Genomic DNA, 12231 nt, shown 5'->3' on the forward strand with positions numbered 1-12231 from the left:
ATATAGATATAGTCCACTTGTCATGAAATGAATTTATTGCTAGCTTTTACCACATTTTATGGCTTCAAAATTCTAAACCACACTTTTGTAGCTGCCACACTTGCTAAATTTAAGCTTGGCAAAGTGTATTTGGAAACCAAACGGGCCCTAATTCTGAAATAAGACTAATTCTAAAATAAGAAGCAATCCTTGCTGACACGCACAGAGAGCGATGGAAGAGATGGATCGACATACTAGCTCGTGAGCTGGATGCAAGCCGGGGAGGAGTCATACATGCATGCATTTGATCGATCCATCGGAATGTCGAGCGACAACAGCACGAGCCCATCGATCACTCAGCACAGTTCCAACGAACGAGTATTTTTGAGCGTGCTGTTGGTGGACAGCTGAGATAACAATGGCCGATCGGGTTGCCATATAGGTACTCCTTCTTAGATCTAAATTTTATCCATAAAAGAGAATACTCATATCTTTCCAATGCATTTTAATTGCTTCTCTCATCATCGCACGAAAATTAAACCCAATAATATTGAGCGCATGCTCTCTTTGTTTTCTACATGCACTTAACTACTTGGAGGTGAAAGAATTAAAGAGGATAGATGCATCTTTCAAATGCATTTTTCGCTCCACTTCATAATTTATCTTGAAAAAGCCGCACATACACTTATTTGAAAGTAAGGGCTCGTTTGATTTGCACAATTTTCTGAACGTATAAATAGAAAAAGTACATGATTGAAATGGTCAGAGAAATTGTAAAATTAGAGTGTTATTTCAAAGAATTGCAATTCTATGAATCAAACAATCAAAAACGCTTGTAGAAAAAAAAAACTACGGATCTAAATCCAACAACCTACACAATTTCTTTGAATCAAACAAACCTAACTAGACACCATCGAGACCAGAGCATGCATTATACGTACGCTCGACCTTTTGTGCCACCAAAGTATCGTGTGAACAGTACACCCAGTACATTGTTGCTACTCTCTCTACTCTAGCCCTGATCCTGATCTGTACAGTAGTAGCAGTAGTACAGTACATTGCTAGCCCAGAGCTGGAGCACCAATGGAGTACCAATACGCGGGTAACGCAGGTAGTATGTACACAGTGCACGTATCTGGCAGCAGACAGGGTCGTCCATCCTGCGATGCAGTAAAGCCCGTGAAGGTTGATTTTTCGTGCAGATCGAGCTGCATCAATTGGCACGTACAGCGAAGCAATCGATCGCTACTGTTGACCTTGCACCTGCTATACGAACGCCAACCCCGTAGTTATTGCTTGTTACTGTTGCTGAGCCCGTGTCATCGACGGAGATCACAAGAAAGCTGGTTCGCTTTAGCAAAAGGCCCAGGCTTTCCCTAGCCGTAGGAGTATAGCTCCGGTAGCTGGGTGTCCAGAAGGCGAGACGGAATGTTCTCGCCCAACTCTAAAAATCTTCCCAATCGTTTTGACCCCTACCCCGGCCTGACCCTGGGCGCATGCATGCATTCCTAGCAGGACAAGACATGATTCCCTCCTAGCTTGGTCTAAATGTTGCGTCCATTCCCTGCAGTGTTCGTCCTAAGAGCAGGAACAATAATGTAGCTGGCTGTTGGCTATATACACATGCCATGTCACTTGAAGCCAACACAGCCAAACATCAGTACAATAAGCTAGCTATTACGTTAACTTCATTAAATATTTAAATAATCAAAGGTTGCTTGCCCATGGCAGCTTTTCTTTGCATGCAAGACCCACGGGATGGCGAGGGCCTGCTCTAGCGCCTGCCTCCGGCTGCATGCAGGCTGTACCGTCTCGTTTTTTGTGTGCAGCCGGGCTACAGCTGAAGCGCCCATTTCTTTCTCTCTCCTCTCTTCTCTTTCCTCCACATAGGATTTTGATGATATAAAATAGCTTGTAGCCTGCTGAGTAGGATCTATTGTACTTGCTCTAAAACCATTTTTTAATCGCCTGACTCGTCATAGTTTACACTACTATATTAATTGTTGTGCTGAAATGTCTAATCGACGCTACTGTTTCCTCTCTGGAGACTGGGTCCGCGGGGCACCAGCTACACTTGATTTATATTCATGGTCTAAATGTTAAGAGGGTGTCACGCTCTACCCTCTATCTCTAAAAACTCTCGTAGGTCGCAGACTACATTGGTCCATGACACATACTGTATTGCTTTGGTACCACAATTATTCATTAGTGCAGTAGACTAGGCATGATACGTGTGGTACGAGCGCGTTCATTGCACATTAGGGTTTAGACTAGTGGTTAGCTATAAATCGTGCATAAGTCCTTAACAGCGTATGTGAAGATTCCATGGCCATGGAAAAGGAAGAGGAGAATCAGCTAGCACATGAAAATCAAGGAATCAATGCACTACGTGCCACGTCGCTACAGTGAAGTCCAGTGACAATGTCGGCAGAATGAAAGGTCCAAATGGTCGTCAATTAATTTGGTGTTAATGTGCAGTTTACCTGTCTGGATCAAATCTTACGACTAGTTATACTGGCGAGTAACATATAGTAGTATCATGTACATGATAAGTAGTATCACGTATATGATACAACTCTATGTTACTATCTTCATTATGCATAGTAAGAGCAAGTACAATAAGTTCTAGTCAGCTGGCTACAAAATTTAAAATAATATATTTATGTCTAGTTAAAGGAGAGAACAGGAGAGAGAATGTAAGTGGACTCTTATGCGACAGCTAGCTCTAGTACGTGCTCCTAAGCAAATTGTGTCAATGAAAAGTGGGCCATCTATTGAGAAAGTGGTACTTTTTTATAGCTAACTATTGTACTTGTTGGCTACAAGTTGGCACAAACATCTGTTTCTTCATTTAATATCATGTCATATCATCAATTTGCGTAGTTGGCAATGCATGTAGCTCTATGTTACTATCTTAGTTACTCTCACTATAAGGCTGGCCATAGTGCTAGTATCTTAGGTAGTATCATACATCTTAGGCCCACAAAAATGCTGATGTGGCATCTAATTAATGAGGAGAGACAAGATTAGAGTAACATAGGTGGATACTGTATCACAACGCACATTACGAGAAAAGCTAATGCTAAATAGATCTTGTACACACATTTTGTATTGGGATTGTACAAAACAATAAATTTATAAGATTATGATACTACTCTATAATACCACCCACTATAGTGATAGTATCATAGACAAGTATCATATGCATGATACTACAATATGATACTATGCGCTATGACCATCCTAAGTAATCTAAGGGATGCTGAATATTCTTGTTTGTCACACAATTGTTGATGCCGTACGCACATCGAACGATGTGGTGAAAACGAGATCCTTTTAATTAGTGGGCATATGTGTGCCGCATAGCACAAGAGAGTCACTAGTAGGAAAAGCCTCATCAGTGGCGCACCAAAAATGGATTCTATGGCGCATGGGAGGTGCGCCACATAAATGTCACCACAACAATAAGCTTTCTGTGGCGCACCAGCCCATGCGCCACAGAGTTAACGTATCTGTGGCGCACGTGCTCTTAGGTGCGCCACAGAAAAGAGTGCACCACAGAATTGGTTTGGCAAAGGCGCCACGCGTAATTTGCTTGTATTATACACGATTTTGTGCTGCCTCCGTACACATGCAGTTTATAGACGACAATATACGAGATATACAGGTTATATACAACAACATTCGAGATATAATATAAATATCATGTACATTGCACAGATATAACATAGACATCATCATCACATTACTTAGATCCCGATCGAGATACATATATAGTGGCAAGTGTCAAATGTTTTGCATACAACTCTTAATTCATACAAAATTCACAATTTCGAGATACAAAGTAGTCTTCATCCTACAAAGTAGTCTTCATCCGGTTCCTCCTTTGCTCCCTCATCTCTACCCACCAGGCTCGCTTGCATCGGGGTCCTTCATCCAGTTCCTACTATGATGAAAATGGAAGAAAGTGAGACCAACAAGTCCGATGCACAAGAGAAATGGAATAAATGCCTCATACATTATTGGTCAACACAAATATTAACATTCAGGGACGGTGTAAGTGAGACCAGTCCGATGCACAAGAGATTGATATTTGTGCTATCTTACCAGGCTCACTTACGCCGCTCCCGAGTGTACGGTGACCAAACATTTTAATCATCGGCATTTTGAAAATCTCAAAGCAAATGGAATGACAAAATGGAATAAGTGCCTCATACATTGTTGGTCAACACAAATATTAACATTCAGGGATGGTGTAAGTGAGACCAAGTCCGATGCACAAGAGATTGATATTTGTGCTATCTTACCAGGCTCACTTACGCCACCCCCAAGTGTACGGTGACCAAACATTTTAATCATCGGCATTTTGAAAATCTCAAAGCAAATGGAATGACAAAATGGAATAAGTGCCTCATACATTGTTGGTCAACACAAATATTAACATTCAGGGATGGTGTAAGCGAGGCCAGGTAGGATGCACAAGAGATTGATATTTGTGCTATCTTACCGAGCTCACTTACGCCACCCCCGAGTGTACGGTGACCAAACATTTTAATCATCGGCATTTTGAAAATCTCAAAGCAAATGGAATGACAAAATAGAATAAGTGCCTCATACATTGTTGGTCAACACAAATACTATGGTCAGAAACCATAGTTGCAGTATACACCGCCGTATACTTTGCAGAAGGGCCCCCTTTCCCCGGTCGGCGTTCCGTCAACGGGTGCTTGACGACACAACAACGCCGATCTGCATCTCCGGCGCAGAACCACGCCAGTCCCTCGTTGTCCAGTGAACGAGTCCTTGATGCAAAGACCGTGTCGGCCTGCCCAGCATTATGCCGGGCCGTGTTGCCGCGCTTCAAGCCGTGTGTCCCGCGCCTGCCTTTGTTCGCCTTCTTGCCCGGTGAACCAATAGGCTGATCGTTGGAATAAGGAAACCGATGACGGCCGGTCGCAAGATTAAATTGCGATCGGCCGTCATCGGCTTCCTTATTCCAACGATTCGTCTATTCGTTCACCGGGCAAAAAGGCGAAGAGTGCAGGGCGCGTGATCGACACGGCCTGAAGCGCGACAACAGGGGTCGGCATGATGCTAGGGAGGCTGGCACCGTCTTGGCATTAAGGACTCGTTCACGCATCTGACGGCGAGAGAAGAAAAGTGGTGCTGCGCCGGAGAGGCATGTCGGCGTTGTTGTCTCGTCAAGGACTCGTTCACGGAACGGCGGCCAGGGAAAGGGGGGCTCGTCTACAAAGTATATTGCGGCGTATAGGTGACCAAACATTCTAATCATCGGCACTAAAATGGAAGAAAGAGCCAAGTGGTATCTCAACTAGATATCATATGCCTCATACTTTGTTGGTCGAAACAAATATTAACATCCAGGGATGGAGTAAGTGAGGCCAGGTAGGATGCACAAGTTGATATTTGTGCCATCACACCAAGCCTCACTTGCTCCACCCTCGAGTGTACGAGTGATCGACCAACCATCTAATCATCGGCAAGTACAAAAACACCAACAAACCAGCAACCATGGTGACATAATGTAATGTCCCAGGTTTAGAGACGATCGAGGGGTAGATTTTAGAAAGGGATGTGCATTGCATAGTAAATTCTGGGGAAATTTCGCGCTTTTAAACAAAAACTGCATCGAAGGGGGACAAGTTTCTCTCTCGATACCTTACAGGGTTAGGGTTTCGAGAGTGCGACAAACTTGCATCTCACTTTATTAGTTTAGGGTTTTAAGAAGAGAGGGGAGAGTTGCATGATTGAATTCTTGACAAGTGACATGGTTGAATTTAAACCAATGTTGAATTTGAATTCAAACATTAAATAATTACCCTAAATAATTCAATTGAGGAAATTCATTAAGTAAATAATCAATAATAACCAAGATGAACAATTATAATAAAGTAAAGCTCATTAGAGAAAACTTTGAGCTTTATTGATCATCACACAATATACATTGTCATTACAATATTCATAAGTGAAATAAATGATTAATACAACACATTACATAAATGGCTGAATAGAAGAAAGAAAAATAAAGAAAAATTACAAGTTAATGAACTATCCTAAACTACACAAGATGATCATCATGGAGATCTTGCCAAGAGGATCTTGATCTTCATCCAGAGCATCACATTGTTCCCTGTAATCACACAAACAAAGACAAGTGTTATGCCAAGTGGCATTGCCACTTGGCAGGTTAGCAAGAAAATGTGAAGTTGAGAGGATATTATCAAGATCAGCCGAGCTGATCCACCAAATGGACCAAGTTCCAACCAGGAACTACACAAGCAGCTCACAAGGCAGTGTGCATGTCTACCAAAGACATACACGGCCAGGAGAGTCACCAAAGTGACCAGGCCAAGTCATCGACCGGAGAGAGCAAGAGGGCATCATATATAACCTTTTTGAGCCAAACCCTAGCTCATTCATCGGCAGGCATCTTGGTAAGTCATCGAGAAAACAAGAACACTTAGAACAGGAAGAACACATAGCCAGAACTTCATCCAGGAACAGCTCAAGCAAAGAACTGTTTCCTGTTGAGAAGTAAACCATGGAGTAGATCAAGCACAAGCCACAAGGAGGAGCAGGGCAAGCCAAGAAAGCAGCACAGAAGCAAAACCTCTACACCAACACACCATTTTCTAGGAGCTGGAGTGAGGTATAAACAGATCAACCTGAGCAAAACCAAGTTTTGCTCATAAATAAGCATACAATACATCACAGGAACACAGAAGGGTAGAATACCCAGATTGTATCATCATCTGGCTACCAAGTCAGTTGGTGCAAGCAAAAATGGGTGAAGCCAATAGGAAATCACCAAAGGAACACTGGCTAGACCAAAACAGTGGCATAACCAAGGCAATCCAGCAAGAAAATGATCCTATCTATTCAACCAAAGCCACTTAGCACCTAAAACCTAGCACACCATCAGATAGATAGACAATATGTGTCTATTCTTGTTTGTCAACATCAAAGATCACTGGAAATCCAACAAGGAATTAACCAGTGATGTATTCACTAAGCCATAGCAAGCCAACAAGGGTGGGAGCTACCTAAACGACAATGAATTCTTTGTCAAGGTCACCTCAACCACTGAACCAGCCCAAACTAATAAGCCATGCATAGTTATCATCACCCAGATGGGTTCAAAAGGAGGGCTAGGGTACCCAACCAAGTGGTGGCATCCATCTAGCCCTGCCAAACTCAATGAAATGATCATTACTGCAAGCAGTTCACATCACTTATCCATTTTAGTAAATCCAGGTAATACAGATAAGTGAATCATATAAGGAATCAAAGCACCAAAGTCTTGCGGTGATCCAATGGATCATTGCAAGCATCGACAATCGCTTGAGCAAGCAAAAGCATGCATCAAGACAGATTTTGGTGTCACACGAGGCACAAAGATGAGCGAGAAGAGAGGCACGGTCATAACACAAAGCCAGCTTTTACAAGCAACTGATGATCATATGATCATCAGAAGCTTGCTAGGGCATGCTCAGACATGCTAGAGCCAAGCCTAGCAACCACACATTTAACCAGATCAACTATATAGCCACATCTCATAAATAATTGCATCACAGATAAGTAAATAAATTAAATACAATTGTATTCAGAAGCACACCAATGAGGGATGGTGTTACTTAGTCAACAGCCATGCTCAATTGAGCATTTCCAAGATTCACAGCCCTATACACATCACACCCAGGGCACTGGCACTTGCATAATGCAAGGATCATGCATCAAGATCAAGCCAGGGGGCAAGGAAATGCACACACGAAGCGGCATATGCACAATGACGGCATGCGCATGGCGACAAAGACATCACATCAGCTAGGATCCATGGCAACCGCAGAGAGCACAGCAGCATACACGCGTTCACAGCAAGCACAGCAGCAGAGCACATAGGTGTAGAAGCAGCAGCACAATCAAATGGATGCCAGGGCATCCAGAGGAAGGAGAAGAGGTAGAACAGGTAGCAGAGGAGAAGGAGGAGCACATACCGGGGAGGAGGTGGTCGACACGACCACGGCGGCCACGGCGGCGCACGCCAGGGTACACGACGGCACCAGGCCTGGCCAAGCCAAGCCACGGCGACCACCACAGCACCCCATCGCAGCACCACGCGCCCAGGGGAGCGCCAGGAGGAAGGTCCACAGCATCTCCAAAGCGTGGTGGCGGCGGACGCCAAAAGCCAGGCGCACGGGAGAGTCGATGGCGAGCGAACGAGGACGCACGCGTCAGATCGACGCGGACCACCATGTCCGCCGTCGAGAGGCGGCCCAGATCCACACCATCTCGTCGCCGGCGATGGCCGGAGACGGCCAGATTAAAGCGGCGACGGCGGAGGCGATTTCGGCGTCGCGGGAGCCGAAAGGGGGATTAGGGTTAGGACACAGCGAGAAGACGACGCGACTGGGTCGGTTGGACCGAGCCCAGTGGGCTGGTCCAACCTAACCAGCTCGGCCGCCTGACAGGTGGGCCCAAGGGGTATTTTGGACATTTCCAAAATACCCATTCCAAATGAGAATTTCCAAGAATTTTATAAAATAAAATACAGCTCTAAAAAAATAAGTAAAAATATGAAAATTAATCAGCATAAAATTCTCTATCTAAATAAAATATCAAAGAGAATTTTTGAAGACAAAGAAGAATAAGTCTTAATTTGATGATTTAAATAATGATTTAAATCACACACCTAATTTTCTATAAATGAAATTAAGTCCATTAATGTATTTGGACTTTAAAAACACCTTGACAACATTTCAAGGTTGTATTTTACTTGGAATGAAGTATCCTCAAATTATTCTTAGTATTAACCTCTTACATGAAATAATAACGACATCGGAAGGAGGGAACAAACCCTAAAAATGGAATCATGCATAATTGCCTCTTTAACCATTGCCCTTATCGGACAATGATGCTATTTTTCAGAAGCAGAGGACAAGGGTCAGTCCACACCTTCCAACTGCAAAACTTTGCAGTGTTCAGGCAAGTTCATCACTTGCTCATGTCATTTGAGTATTTCTATCAAATTACTTGCAAAGTATTATGGTTATCACTATTGCATAAAAACCAAAACCACTACTTTCATAACTATGAATATGACTATGTGGTGGGCAATGGAACCATGGATTGTGTTGATATGGTGGAGGTTCCATTGCACGGGTTTATATCCATCTAGGATAAAACAACAAATGTCGCCAGTGATTCTTGTGCCGTAATACCCGTGTTAACCATAAGATCCGGAGTGGGACGGAATAGTCAAAAGTGTTTCCACCTCTCGTTCATCAACGGATGCTCATTACCGGGTGCTCATGATCTTGCGAGACTTGATGCAGGGGTGGGAACCCGTAGAAGTCCCAACGGTAATGAGGTCTATGATGGGTTGCATCTGCCGGCGTAGGAATGTATGGTAGAGCCCTGCATTGACGTCGTGGTCGGAGTCCACCCTGAAATATATGGGAATAATGGGGCCGGCGTGGACCCAGGGTCGGAGTATGCAACAAAGGGTGGGTGTTCGAGGTAGCGGAGGAACATGATTGGCTAGACCTTATACCGGGCCTCACACCGAAGGAAGTGTGGACGGGAAAGCTGCCCGGTTGGCACCAAGGTTAAGATCTCTTATGGGTAAAGCAACACACCTCTGCAGAGTGTAAAGAACTGTGACCCGTCACTCCCTGTTCCGGGATAAGGAACTGCGAACGCGGCCGGAAAGGAGCTCCATGAAGTTCTAGTAAACCGGTGAAGGCTGACGGACATAGCTCTTTGAAATAAAAGCAATATCTTGAAGAAATGTTTATCAAAACTTGCATTGGTATTAGACTTTCTGGTCTAATATCGTAGCTAGTGCATTAAACACCTCTTATCTATAATGAACTTGTTGAGTACGCTCGTACTCATACCACTCTTAAATCCCATGCTTAGATTGTCTGAATCGTCTGGAGGAGGACTACGACAGCAATGAAGGAGCCGAGATCATCGGCTACGAGGAACCAGACCTCTCAGGAGGAGTTGAAGGCGTAGACTATCTCATTGTCTACGGATCCGGGGAGGCTTCCGGAGGAGATCAAGCCTAGAGATATCCGAGAGTAGTAGTAGCCGAGCAGCACGAACTCTTAATATTTAGCTGCTCGATAAAATAAATGTTTAGTCTAATGAGACTCTGGTATTGTAAGTTAAGTTGGGTTCGCCTCGAACCCAGGAGTAATCCTCTTAGGACCCAAGAGGAGCTCCGAGACGACTTGTGTATGTTAATTGTAATAATATGTGAATGAGTTATGGACCTGCTATGTTCTGTTGTACTACTCTGAGGGATGTAACATTTGCGGAATGGTACTTCATGAATGTTATATCAACGACTGGCATACTACAACATGCAGTGGTATGCAGGGTCACCACAGTTGGTATCAGAGCAAAAGCTTTGACCTTAGGTTGGAACCTAGTAAATGGGACCAAACATTAGGAGTCAAATAGGATTAGTAAAGAATTCTCTAAAAATATGGTGTATATTCACTTGAGAATACAACAATCATATCTTTTAGTGCGATAATTCTTTATTAGCTCTATTATGATGCATTATTACTAATCTTATAATCTTTCTATTTCTACAGCCAACGTGGCAAGTTCACGACCGGGAAGAAATGTGAAAGTTATGGATTCCACACTGAACGAATACCAAGGAGGACTTGCTGATATCCTACGAGCCATGTTATTGGAATTTGGGTGCGACCCCCAGATTCCAGTAAAGAAGTACATGTTTTATGATGGACCGGTGTTGGCCAAGTGCAGGGTAGGACTGCGACTTCCCGAATCTTTGGGAATGAGCGTAGTCATGCCAGCTGGAGAAGCTAGGACAACCAACACAGCCTACCATATAGCTGTTATGAGAGCCATAACCGACATACGGGAACATAAGACGAAGGAGCTTATGGATTCCGAGTTCTCCCATATTCCTCATAATCAGGAGGAAGAAGATCCCATGCTCAACCACTACAAATATGCCAAACGCAAACCCATAGCAGCGGCAAAATATATGGATAATAGCTGCAACTTCATATCATTACTCTTTCAGTTGAACCATCATCTGATAGGAGCAATTGATACGATGCTTGAGGAATTTACTGAACCCAAGGAGGAGAGTAGGGGGAAAGAACCTATGGAGAATGTAGTGCACACACCAGTTTATTCAGCTGGTGACTACATCAGTATTGATCCACTTGCACGTGAACCTACACCTGCTACACCTGGGAACTATCTGGGTAGTTCCTATGGGGGATACGAAGGCGGAGAGGAATCCGGAAACAACCAGCGTTCCGAGACTCCGATCGAGAATTCCAGGGGTTGGCGTTGGGGAGACGATACTGGAACCCATAGTACTTCTGTGTATTATGATGGGGATATGAATGATGACGCAACAACCCAGCACCAGAGCTATCCTAGTAATGAAGGAGTGGATGGAGGAGATCCGACACAAGTTGAGTCGGGTATGAGTTTTGGTAACCCTTATGGTGGGGCTACAGGAGAGTACACCCGATGGGTGGACTATGATGCACTCAACGATCAGTTTGTGAACACTGATTTCTCTCTAGGATCATCATCGGATTCGGATTACCAGCCAACGGGGAGACCTTATGTTCCAGGGTCTATCAGGAGGACGACACGTTCGACCGGATGGAAGCCTGGGATGTACCGGGAGTGAAGATCGACTAGAGTCCACCAAGGGAGGCGAGGCTATAATACACAAGTACCACGTGTATTATAGTTTGTAATATTTGTATAAATTTGTACATATACTTTAATAAGTGAGTTTGCATACTCACATCGACTTGAGTATTGTAATAAGACCACTTAAGTATGTATATACAGGGTATATGTTTTGTATGATTTGGATTTGCTTCTTGATTTCCATTGCGTGACTAGTTCTGTGCACAAAGTTGAGCTCAGAAAACTTGCGCATGGAGTAATTATGAGTATCATCTTGTGTTTCATAACTAGGGTTTTTATGTCGGGAACGTTAGGAAACGAGACTGAAGCGCAGCGCATGGAGCGCGAAGCAAAAGAAAAGGAAGAGGCTGAGGGTGCAGCCAGAGATCAGTTTCCACCACCACCACCACCCATGACGCAGCAAAACTTTATCCAGTACATGCAGCTGGTGGAGGAACGACAGCGTGTAACACTGGAGCAGCAGAACAAATTCTTTCAGGATTTGTTGCAGCAAAATAGGGTGGAGAGACCTGA

Source organism: Lolium perenne, chromosome 4 (assembly GCF_019359855.2).
Source record: "Lolium perenne isolate Kyuss_39 chromosome 4, Kyuss_2.0, whole genome shotgun sequence".
Classification (NCBI taxonomy): Eukaryota; Viridiplantae; Streptophyta; class Magnoliopsida; order Poales; family Poaceae; genus Lolium; species Lolium perenne.